Below are 12683 nucleotides of genomic sequence, written 5' to 3' on the forward strand. Positions count from 1 at the left end.
AGCAGACAATGTCTGGCTTGGGAAGTCCCTAAGCCTCAGAGTGTTGGCAGCTGGGGGAGTGCAACAGCGCCAAGATACCAGAGTAGGATGGCTCATCCCCTGCATGTGGGGCTGAGGGCTGGGCTTGTTGTGGCTGCTCTCCTGGCCCCTTTCTGCCTCCCAGCCCCAACAAAGGCAGAACCAGGGTAAAATGGGCCATTACTTGGGGGCAGCTTCAGAAGTCAGAATGTGGAGATAAGTAATTTTTTCTTTACTTCTCTCTTGCCTGTGGAACGAAAGCGGAAAAGGCAGGTAATGCACCTGGTGCCTAACAGTGTGATCCATTCAATAATCCGTATGCTTACATTCATTGAAAACTAGGTTTAACTGATATCTCATCACTGGCAATTGTTCAAATGAAGTTAGATTATTTTGAAGAGCAGCAGAATAAGGAGTAAATTGGAGACTTTCTGTGGGCCTTGTTGCAGCTGTTCTGCTGTCTGGAAATCATATCACAATGGTACCTTTAGTAAGTTTGACTCTGGCATTTCCTACTGTAAAATCTCCTATTGTAGGTGGTTTCTAAAGTCACATCTGTGCATGTGGTTGCATGTATGATTTTCCTAATGTTTCCTAGAGGCAAACTCTCCCTGCTCTACCCTGTGCTATGTCACCATCTCTTTCTGGCCAGGCTAGGTCCTTTTTTTTCCACACCCAAGTTTCTACCAGGACAAGTATCTTTTGCCTTCACATGAGCTTCGGTAAATTCAAGTGACTCTTTCAGTATCTGTGGAGCTCTACCCTCAGCCTGGGAGGTACTCCAGGAGGTGCAAGTTGTGCCAGAAGTCAAAAGCACTGAAATCACAGGACATTCACTGAATTGCTCCACAAATTTAAAACCACATCTCAGCCAGCTTTGTCCCTGTCAAGTGGGAGCATCTCTGAGGGCATCAGCAGTCCTCTCACTAATCAGTGCTTTTCAGATGGCCCATGAAACCACCTTCCATGCCTTCTCTTAATGTCTGGCTCACGTGTAAGGTCTTTGCGGATTGTGGTCAGATCATACAAGAACCCAGAGCTTGATATTACTATCAGGGATGGGTCACACAACAACCATCCACTGTGTGCAACAAAACCCCTTAGATTCCCAAAGATGTATAAAAAATGGGGCTTTTTTTAGCAGATTTTGCAGATGTAAAGGAGAGTTTCTCTGCCCTGAAGTTACTTAATGCCATACCTGTGCAGATTTTCAGCATCTTCAATAGTTTCAGGCAGAGCCTTTCCCTTCATTTCAGGTAGAAGCAAAACTAAGCCACTGTCTATTAGAACAATCACAGCTGCAAGCACAGAACAAGGATCACAAAGGCAATGCAATGGTCATGCCCATGTTTAAGTCCAAGTCACTAATTAATTCTCGTTAAGACATGTCTGCCCTAATGATAGAATAAGGACTCCTCAAAGTGGTAATAACACTTTTCATCTACATGATTCTTATTTTTCAGTTTAATTGCTGATATCTCTGAGGTACCTCTCTGTGGCATATTATTATAATACATAAATAACTTACACAGACCCGACTAGCTTCTTGGGGGTTGCACAGCCAAATCCGTTTATTCAGTTCAAACAACACCTTTTATCATCGGTTCAAAGTGACAAAGTGACTCTCTTGACCAACCACCAAGAGCATCTCACTGCCCCTGTGCGTGAGAGTACTTAGTAACTACATTTCCCAGGGTGTTGTTCGGCACCTTTCCTGAAACCCGACTCCTACATCTCCCCTACTCTAAATATTTAAGGCGAGTCACGAAAACAGTGCAACAACAACAGTGCATTTTAAACTTTGTAAACCTCCTTTAACAATTACCACTCCATCACTTTGGTCTTTCAACAAACTTACTTATTTGAACCTTTACCTGTAATCTTTGAGACTTGCTTGACATAAATTTGTACTTTCATTTCTTAAGGGTTTGTGTGTATTTGGGATAAACAACAACTTTATTAACCTGAGGGTTTTTGCATAACCGGGTAAAACATCGACTCTCACTCCTCCAAGGGCCTGCATGTAATTGGTAACCAGGAGAAATTCAACTCCATTTCTAGAAAAGGGCCCTTAGAGAACCAGTGTTGTGATGTAAGTGTAATTTGTTCAAGGCACATGAAGCATCTCCGTTCACACACGTACATGTTCACATAGCTTCTCTCATTCATACAGAAGTGGCCACTTCATTCATACTCACCCATTCATACTTAGAATTTTTATTATGTCCCTATTTTTTAACTACACATTTTAGATTTATAAGTGGTTATTGGTTGCATGTTTTTCAATCTGTCACTTCTGGTAGTCATATCTGGCAACTGTACCTGTTTTGAAAATTTGAAAATGAATTAATATGAAGAATATAAGGCTTAACAAACCTGTATCACATCTTATGTGCTGTCTTCCCTCCCCTTTTTTTTTTGTTATAGAAAACCAATAGTTAATAAACTCAAAGATATACACAGAAGTTATCATCACAATATGTTTACATAACTTAAAACTCAGCATTTCCTGTAAACAATTAGACTAAGTTATCATCACAATAACACAGCATATAAAACAAATTATTATAATATATTAACACAGCTCGAAACTTAGCATCCTTTACAAGTAACCAGTTTGTCTGTGGTTTCTAGAATGTGGTTAATTTTCAGCTTTTGTCCCTTCATTTCTGTTAGCCGCTTTTTGCCTTTAGTAACAAACTTAACAAACATGTTAATAACAATTTAAACAGGTGGCTAGTGTGGAAGAAACAGATGTAGAGGTTAGGAAAATATGCAGTTTCTCTGTAGCTTTTTGTTCAGGAATGGTCAGTTTTGAAGTAAAGCAATATAGGTAATTTTATGCTTTTAACTGTACTTTACTTCAAAGTTGAAGGTTGAGGTGATTTTTTTAGCTGGAGTTTGAAGCAAAAGCAAAAAGTCATTTTATGCTTTTATTGTCCTTTTACCTCAAGGTCGAAGGCTGTGTGTAACTCCATGTGTTGCATGTTTTAACGTTGTAAGGGCAGAAGGAATCAAATATTTGTTTATCATTCTCAATCTTCACAGGAAATCCTACTAAGTCTTTATATAAATTATCAGGGAATCCTTTCACTTGCTGAAACAATTAGAAAACAATCTATAAACATTTTGAACATTATCTTAATAACAAAATCAAACCCTTTATCACGTTGCCACTTGCAAACACAAAGGTAAGCGTTCAGTGGTTCCCATCATTCGTAGATATGAGAGGAATCAGAAAAGTTTTCTTCATTCTCACTGAAAGCAGTTTGTCTTGTTTGCTCTAGCAGGTGTCCAGTGTTTTGGTTTTGCGGAGACAAACTCAAAAGGCAATTTTGAAAGGTTTTAGACAACAAAGAAGATTTTCCTTCTCCCTCTCCTCGAGACTGAGCAAAAAACCAAGAAAATTCACCTTCTGTGGCAATAAGGTGAACACATTAATTAACAAGGCATGGAGATGCTTAAGAGCCTTTTAAATACGTTATTTGAACTAAATTGTCTCAACAGCTGCTTCTATTGAGGTGCATTTTAGAGCTTTAACAACTTTAACTACCTTAAAAAGCTTAACAATTTAAGCAGAGTCACTAGATAACTAATGAAACTTAGAAACAAAACCTTAACGTTTCCGTGTTCTTACCAAAGGTTTCAAGAAATACACGTTAGCTTATATATCTCTCAGGGGAGCTCACAGCATGATGCTGTAGCTGTGTGGTGTGCAGGGGCTCAGCTAAGTTGCTGCAGCACAGCTCTGCTCTGTTTAGTACAAAGGGTGTGGTCATCTTTCTCAGCTCGGCTTTTGTTACTTCTCACTGCGGGCTGCAGCATCATTGCCGCAGGGGGTCTTTTATTTGTGCAGGGTGGGGTTGCTGTCTCCCTGTCTGCTCACAGGAGACCTGTTTAGGGTTCTGCCTTATGTCTGCAGTTTATGTGGCTCCGGCCCCGCCGGCTTCCGCGTGGCCGGAGCTGCTGCCTTTTTATTACAGCTCCGTGCAGGGCTCTGCCGTTCGCCAGCAGTTCACACTGTCCTGGCCCCGGTCTCGGTCCCTGCATTTCACTTTGGAAAGGGGAGGTAGTTTTTTTGCCCTGGTTTCGGCGTCTCTGGTCCCGTCCCGGCTCCAGAAGAACTGCTCGTGTAAGCCCCGTGGCCGCGCCTCCCGCGCTGCCGCGATCCCGTGAACGGTGCCTTTTCAAACCCCGCGCCGCCGCTCGCTTGTACGCGTTGTTGTGGCTGGCGCATATTTAAGGGAACTTGGCACCACTTCTACGGAGGTAGTGAGTCCAACGGGTCTCTGCAGCACATCTCTCCCCATTTTTTTTTTTTTTTTAAGATGGGAAAAAACCAAACTAATTCATCTCATCTTTGGCCAATTGCAGCTGTCTTACCAAAGATGACCGGGGCAGTTCGTGCCAGAGCTCCTCCAGTCTGTACACAAGGAAGGGTGTTATGATCCCACCAAGGTCACACAGCAATGAGCAGATGAGAACTCCCAGGTTCCTGCAATGTACATGCAAATACACACACACGTGAACACGTGTCTCCAGCTCGTCTGGGTGTGTTTTGTCCAGCTCTGCACCCCAGAGCCCTGGCAGGACCCACAAGGGTTAAAATCCCTGCTATGCCACCCAGCATCTCTCCTCCACCTTCTCAAGGCATGTTTTGTACAAGCAAACTCCTCTTCCACTACAGTGCATCCTCAGCTGTGAGCCAGACTCTTGGTGTGTCACAGAGAAACACCCAGTGCTTTTACCTGCTGACAGAAGGTGGTGCCCTTAACTTGAAAAATGTTGGATACAGCTCAGGATTTACCACACATATAATTTCACAGCACATGGTAATTCCCATCCTGCCCAAGCAAGGTACAGTCATTTTAAACTAATAAAGAGCTGGAAAGACATTGTGCACATTAAGGTTTCTATGCAAAACTATGGTTTTTATCTGCTTTTGACATAAACTAGCTTTAAATATTTAATTTCAGTCTCCATCCTGAAAGGTCAAGTGGACAGTGCATGATGGTGTTCAGTTTTACTCAATAAAGAATTTATAATGCAATTGTCTTATGATTCAAGCAAATAACCAAGATTTGGGACTTAGCTAGGTTGCTGTCACAGAGGCGAGAAATCAATGATACAAAGCAGTTTGGGTTATCCAGTGCACTAACCAAAAGCCTACGAGGACACCACTTGTTGCTTGCAATAAAACTGTATCACTTGGTAGTTGAAATCTGTTCATTAGCAAGATGCTCTGTGCTTCTGCACAGAGGCTTCTGATGGCTTTCAAGCTGGGACAAGTTTGTGTTGCTTCCCTGCCTCTCAGTGTGTGATCTATAATTCCTTTAACACCTGGAGCTACAGATGTCTGCTACAAATAAATGAATATCCTAGCCCTGCACACAGAGTCATTCCGGGACTCCTCTGTCTGCTACTGTCCACACCTGTCTCCAGTGTGAGGTGCTCACTCAGGCAGTACTGTAGCCCATTCCCTGGCACAGGCAGCAAGCTGTGCGGCTGCAGGACCCCCACTCCTGCACTCCTCCAGCAGAGCCCAGTAGTACCTTGTATAGCCACTACACTCCTCAGTCAGTTCTTAAATTAAGTTTCCATTGTCTGGACACTTTGGGGTTTTACATACGAAGTTTTTATGTAACATTTTGTGTGTTTGTTCTTGTACCCCCTGCGAACTCATAGTTGCATGGCGCTGTTATGTCTGTAGTTTTAGTCTACTTATATTCCATAAAACAAAAGGAAAGACTTTTCATTCAGTGACCCTTGAGTGTCACATTGCTTTGGGACTATGGTCTTGGAGTGAACGCTTAACTAAACCAAAGACAAATGTCTGCCACCATGGTTGTTTGACATCATACATTCATGGCAGCAGCACTGTTGATGGCAGAAAGCACTTACTGCATCCAGATGGTGTTTAAGTGTGTACATGTGCCTATACATTTTTCCTTTTTAGAAACAGAAAGCATGTGGATTTTTGGATGAAACCCCTGATTTGTTCATTCAAATCCAAACTTTTGGCCAGATAAAAATTGTGGACTTAATGAGGCATGCTCTTAGACCTAGTACCTGCAGACTTACAATCTGATTTGATGCTATTTTGGAAATTTAGTTGACCCCATTTCTCAAGCCTCTCATTAGTAGGTATAAATGCTGATGGTGGGACATAAATTAACTTTTCTGATATTTGCCTTCATTGGATCACAATACTGACATGGGCCAGGTTAACAAGGAGTGTTTTCTATTTTCCAGAACAGCAACCAGGAGACAGGGAGAGAATTCATTGGCAGAGGAGGTTTGCACAACTCACTGTCTGGGATGAATGCCGTAACCAGGCAAGCAGCCCCGGTCATCATGTTAGCCACAGTGCAGGTGTAGCAATGGCCAATGTGATCCAGTGTTAACATGAGAATGAAGGTGGCTGAGAACTCCACAAGAGCAGAATAGAGGAAATCCAGATACATGTTCCCAGCAGCTATTCCCATGTACACGATGAGCCCCTGGTAGGGGACAGAGCTTGTGAACCTGGGCAGAGAAGAGGGTGCAAATGAAGCCAACCCCCTTGAGAGAAAGTTTATGCAAATAATTGAGATTTGCAGCTGGTCAGGAGCAAAATAGGCTTAAATCAACTGATGACTTAAGGGCACCAGATCACACACTTCCATTTGGTCTGCAAAAGCTTTCCCATCCTTACCAACTGTACATCAAAATGAATGTGTATTTTCTGATCTGAGGTGACCTGACCAGGTTTAGAAATGAAGATTTCAACTTATCTTCATCTTCAGAGTTGAGATTCTGGGAGGATAAATCACAGGACGAGATTACAGTGGGTGGGGGAGAGGGTGGTGAGCATTATAATGAGTATTTTCCTCTAGATTGATGGGAGGATAAGAGTTTTCATTTTGCCAGTTAAGCAACTGAGGGCAAAATAACTTCTCTGGAGTGTTGTGAGGAAAGGAAATATGAAGATTTATACAGGCAGTCTTTGTATCTCTGTAGTCATGTGTATGGCGTGAAGCAGCATTTAAAAAAATAATAAATAAGGCTGTTCTGAAATTTTAAGTAATGAGATTTGGCAAATTTCCTCTTGATTGATGCTACTTAAAAGAAGAATTTCGTTACCTGCTGGATATTTTTGCAAGCCTCTTTTTCCCAAATATGCTCTGCAAAGGTCTCAAGCAGTAAAAGTAAAGAAAATTCACTTGCCTTTGCTTTAGGAAACTGCAGTGATTTTGACCACCAACCTGCTCCCTACTCTAAACCAAACACAATCCTAAAGTCATAGCATTATTTTGCTTAGGGCTTGCAGATGTGCAGCAAATGCAGTACAGTCACCTGGAAAAAAAAGAGTTAGCTTCTTATTTCCCTTGGCATTGTGCTTAATAACTTCCATAGTTTTATCGTTTTGCTTTTGAGCTATTAGCCACCTGGGAGACTCAGACAGATACCTGCAACACATATAAGCATGACAGCTACAGGGAAGGAAAATGCACATTACTGGTACATGGAAAATGAAAATGGAACTGAGTTGCTGAGGCTAGAATTCCAAGGTGTATTGAGGATCCATAGGCAGTGCTGAACTCAGTGGTAGCTGTGGCTGCCAGTGATTGCACTCTGATTTGTGCTTCACTTGAATGACAAGGTAGCCTGAATCTAATTATTTTTTTTTTTTTTAAATCTAAACCCAGTTTATTATAGTGTGGAAACATTAGTCTGAGATAAATTCTCTTGTCATATTTTAGAAATAGCTAATAGCCTGGGGATATAAAAAAGAATAGCTGTAAACCTGATCCTTAGTTTCTTCCATGTTAAAAATAACCTTTAAAAAAAAATAAAACAAAAAAACCCCTCCCAGTTCTGTTCCCTGATCTAGTTATGGAATTTTCTAAGGAGAATTTTTACTCAAATTAAAAAAAAAAAGTGTTGATCACATTAAAAAATAATTATAACAAATTATTAAAAAAAACTCCCTTCTGACAGTAGCTCAAGCACTGTTCAAGAAATCATTTTTATTTTTTGATGTGTATCAAGGACCCCAAACACAGAAACATTACAATGTGTTGAAGGTAGTCCCTTCCTCTTAGGTGATTCAGAGTAAATCTTTGGGCAGAGGAAAAAGAAAAAGACCAGATCTCATTCAATATCATCTTGGAAATCCTACATGTAGAGCTATAGCCAATCCCTACGGAGAAACACCAGCTCTCAGCTACAGTCCCCTGGTTTTATCAGTGTGGTGTGGCATTACTGGCAGCTGCAAGACCAGGCACTTACCAATAGTAGAGAAGGAAAAAAAAATTGGGCAGCATGACCGCAAGCTGGAGCCACCTCCAGTGTGGAAGTGCATAAGCCAGGGCGGTGAAGATGAGGAGTCCCAGGCTGAAGGCAAGCTGGTAAGTGATGCCCACTGCCCTGCGGTAGTCTGAGCCAACAAATTCTGGAACTGCAAAGACAAGGTATATGAGCAGAAATAGATTGGTTTGGAGAGCCAGGGGAACATAACTCTTGCCAGCTGAGACCCCACGTAGCCCCCGTGCTCAGCTGTGCCCTTGTGTCATGGCACACTGGCCTGGATTTGGATGGGAAGGCAGAGCTTGGTCTTGGTCCCTGGTGTAAATCATAGGGCAAGTCTCGGTTCTTACTCCTCCACCAGTCAGCTGGGGACTTCACCCCTGCCTTACAGAGTGTCAGGCCCTCACCCAGCAACACAGGGCAAAGGTTGCTTTCCTCAATGCACTTCTTCAATCTAAGAATCAAATGGCAAAATAAAACAGACAGATGTCACTCTCTTGCCTCCATCTCCCTCCTCCCACACAGCTAGGGAGCCTCTCTACCCACCAAGCACGTGATGCAGGGCAGCAAAAATCCTTCTGGCACCAAGGCTGTAAAACGCAAGTGTTACCTTTCACAGCACTACTTGCTGCCTTTCCCAGGAAGGTACCATACATCTTCACAGTATTTTCAAGTTGTTCTTGTCTCTAGACCTTGCCCTTCATTTTGACGTGTGCTCTCCAGCTACGAACATTCCCTAGTTTTCAGAGCTGCCTCTTAATTATTCAATTTATGTCTATGACCTGGTGCAAGCTTGGGTCATAAGCACCTGCATTTAAGCAGAGAGGTGCAGTTTGGCAATGAATAGCACAGTGTCACTGTCTGCTCTTGTAATGTACAGTGCTTTGAAAATCAGATGGCACCAGTGGGGGTCGGCCCTGCTGCTGAAGGGAGGGTTCCTGCCCAGAAGGTGTAATTGCAAACTGCTGTAACTGAGGATGTAGGCTGTCAGTCAGCCCCCCTTGCTGACCAGTCCCTGTATCAGGCATAAGATAACTGTCCAGGTGTAGCTTGGTGCAAAGGCCATCAGAACCCCCAAAACCACGTTGATGAGGACTGTGACCAGAAGGCAGAGTTTGCAGCCAAACCTGCAGAGGGAAAGAAGAGAAGAACAAGGCTCAGCCCTGGTAGGATAGGGTTTGAAGAGGCTAGAGAGGGTCCCTGTCCCCCTCTTCTCTGTTCATTTTGAGTAGGAGTCCATATCTGCTCTTCCTTTTCCGACATTTTCCATCTCAGTGGAAGCTCACAGGACTCACCTGTCTTGTCTTCAGGTCATTGCTTATGTCTGGTTAATGATTTAGCTAATGAGTTCAAGAATGCTCTGATATGGCTCCTCAGCCCATGTTTCAAAGCTGTAATAGCTTTTTATGGGGATCTTGTTTGCTAACTGTGATCTTTACATATTTTATCAACCTTGGCTGAGTATTGAGCTCTTGAATAGAGTTTTGTACATCCCTGTTATTTGTCATTCCCTGTATCACTGTGACTCACTGATAGAAATAGGCAGTTTCCAAAAGAAACAAGCTTACTGGAACACTGGAAAGGCATTTGTTTTCTAGCTGGCAGAGATATATATTCAGTTAAAAGTATGAATTATTAAAGCCATTAAATTATTAAATATCCACTAACAAAAATAGCATGATAATAAATGCCAGCCAAAATAAATATCTCTTGTTCTCCACAGTAATATTAACTGATTTATGACCATCTGGATACGGTTAAAATTAATGTGAAACAAATTTATCGCAAAGATTAACAAATAGGTTTGGTGCATGAGATAAAATTTCATCTCGGACTCTGAGCTTGCATTGCAGTTTGTAGCTGTGAGAGAAAATAAAATCCCTTCACTTGTGAATGTGCAAACTCCCCAGGGCCATATAATGGAGCAGCACCATTGCATTTCCGTGGATTCCTGAGTCACAACTTTAAAAGCAGGGCCTTAGAAACTACCATTCACCCCTTTGTAAGTGACACACAGACCTTTTGAATCAGGTTTTGACTGCATTAATTTTCCCTTCAAATCATGAATCTTGTTCAACAACATGCAGAAAGCAGATAACTAGAGGAAACAGTTAATCTCATACCTGGCTACATACTGCGTACCTGTCTGCTATGTAGCCAACACTCACGGAGCCAATAAAAAACACAGCATTCACACATGACTGGAAGAGGTCTGGTTTCCAGGAGTCCTCACACACCGGATTAAACTGCAAGGGCAACCACAGTTAGAAGCAAAGGAACATTCCCCACAAAGCATGGCTCTTTGAGGAGGAAGGAAGCCAATGACACCAATGAGTAAACAGACTCCAGAAAAGAAATCTTCTAACCTCTTAAACTGACATCTGCAATAGATCTTGTCCAGATTTTCTCAAACCTTGTGAAAAAGGTTACACCCTGAAAAATGATTGCATAATGACACATAAGGAGAGCAAGAAAGGGAGAGAAACTTTCAACAAACAAATAAATAAGTTCAGAAAAATCTTCTCATCCCCACCCATCTGCTTGAAATTTGGAGGACACTTGGAGCATTATTTCCTTCTCAGACGCCAAGATCTGTCTCAAACCATGCATTACCTTGCTGCACAAAAGCAGTGCTTACTGGGTGCGAGAAATGGAGGTGCTACTATGAGACCTGGTGGGGTGGAGCCACGAGATGCCTGTCTCACATCTCATTAGCGCTGTCAAAAGTGGATTTTGGCTGACTTTTCTCTGCAGTAAATGAATACTTGGGAACCTGCTTTTAAGAGGTTACCACTGTGCACCAAGTGAAGGGAGGAGGACAAACTGGTAATAGCTTCTCTACAGCTGGAAATACTCACCCAAGTGTGGTTAGACTTCAACCCAGAAAGAAGCATGTATGTCTTTTTCTAACACAGACAAGTTTGCAAGGGGCCATACCAAACAGCTCAGCTTTGTTTCCCTGGTGTGGAGAACAGCTGGAGTGCTTTTTTCTGCCCCAGCCCATCTGTCCCAAGGGAAAATGAGATGGACTTGCTTTGTAACAGTGACGATAGTGAAGCAAGGAAATATGAATACCCTGCCCAAAGAAGCTGTGAAGTATTCAACATTGCACTTTTTAAAGAACAAGTTACAGAAACATCTGTTAGGCATGGTTCAGATATAGCTAATACAGATTTGAGACTGGTAGAGAACTAGGAGAGATCTGTTTTGAGGTCCTTCCTATGCTTCAGATCTCTACATGGCTTTTAGACTGTTGGTTTGCACAGCTTTTCATATTTTAGGTTATCTGGTTTAGATACTGCAAGTTGAGAGAAAAGAACCCTGCTGTTGCTAAAGCATCCTCTGCTTCTTATTCATTTTAAGTGAGTATCTGTTTGGATTGTCACACAAATGTGCAGTTTGGGCTATGGGGTGCTACCCTCAGTTTGCTGATGGAAATAATGAATTATGAGAATAGCCATTGATGAAAGACTTAATTGATGAGAAGATGGCAGTATTATGCTCCCAAAAAAAGCAGTAATTTCCCATTATTTCTGTATATAAATCTTTGCTCCAAGTGCCTACCAAGTTCTGGTATTCACTACTTATTAGCAGTAAGACTCAGACTGTACACCAAAAGCAGTAAGACTCAGACTGTACACCAAAAGCAAACTTTACTAATCTAGCCTCTTCTAGCTTTAAGCTGTGCAGACAAGAGTGAATTTTCAGAACAAGCTATGTCTTACCTCGGTCACAAGAGAGCTCCCTGGGAAGTTGTAAACCCAGCCATCCCAGCAGGGACCAAGGGGAACAGTGCTCCATTGCCCACAAGGCTGCTGGGGGGTTTGGTGCAGCTGATGCCTGTTGCATTCCAGTCCACCTTGTACCTCCTGCAGCGGCTGTTGTAACTGGACCCATGGCCATCCCACTTGGGGACTGTGTGATTCAGCTGCTTCTCCAGACTCCAGCCACACTGCTGGCTCAGCTCAGCCACCCTGGGGCTGCGGCGATGGTGCTCAGGGATGAAACCCAGGAAAAAAATCCCCACTTAAATAAGAAAAAAGGTAGCAGAAAGCAGGCATAAAACAAAGAGGTTTTTTTTCTGGAAGAAGTCAAATTCTCCTATCTGCTCTAAAAAGTCATTCATGGTTGGCATCTTTGTATGTCACGACTCATTAAAATATCTACCTCTGTTGCTTTCCAGGGCTTTGGCCTTTACTGCATGCTTAAATAACAAATGAAGTGTTTGCCCAAAACTCACAAACAAACTAATAATTAACTTTGTCAATTGTCAAACCATGCATTGCAGCCTTTGTTTCTCAAATGCCATTTCTAAACACATTCTGGCTCTTTTCTTTTGCCTCTGTTGTTAATTTGTTTTATATCTGACATACTTG

At 42.3% G+C, this 12683-nt stretch overlaps 1 pseudogene; it reads right to left on the reverse strand.

The window, feature by feature from the left end:
• Positions 1 to 198: 198 nt before the first annotated feature.
• On the reverse strand, positions 199 to 12442 carry LOC113942840 (annotated as a pseudogene).
• Between the last annotated feature and the right edge of the window lie 241 nt (positions 12443 to 12683).

This window comes from Corapipo altera, unplaced genomic scaffold (assembly GCF_003945725.1).
Source record: "Corapipo altera isolate COAL_440 unplaced genomic scaffold, ASM394572v1 2b, whole genome shotgun sequence".
In the NCBI taxonomy this organism is placed as follows: Eukaryota; Metazoa; Chordata; class Aves; order Passeriformes; family Pipridae; genus Corapipo; species Corapipo altera.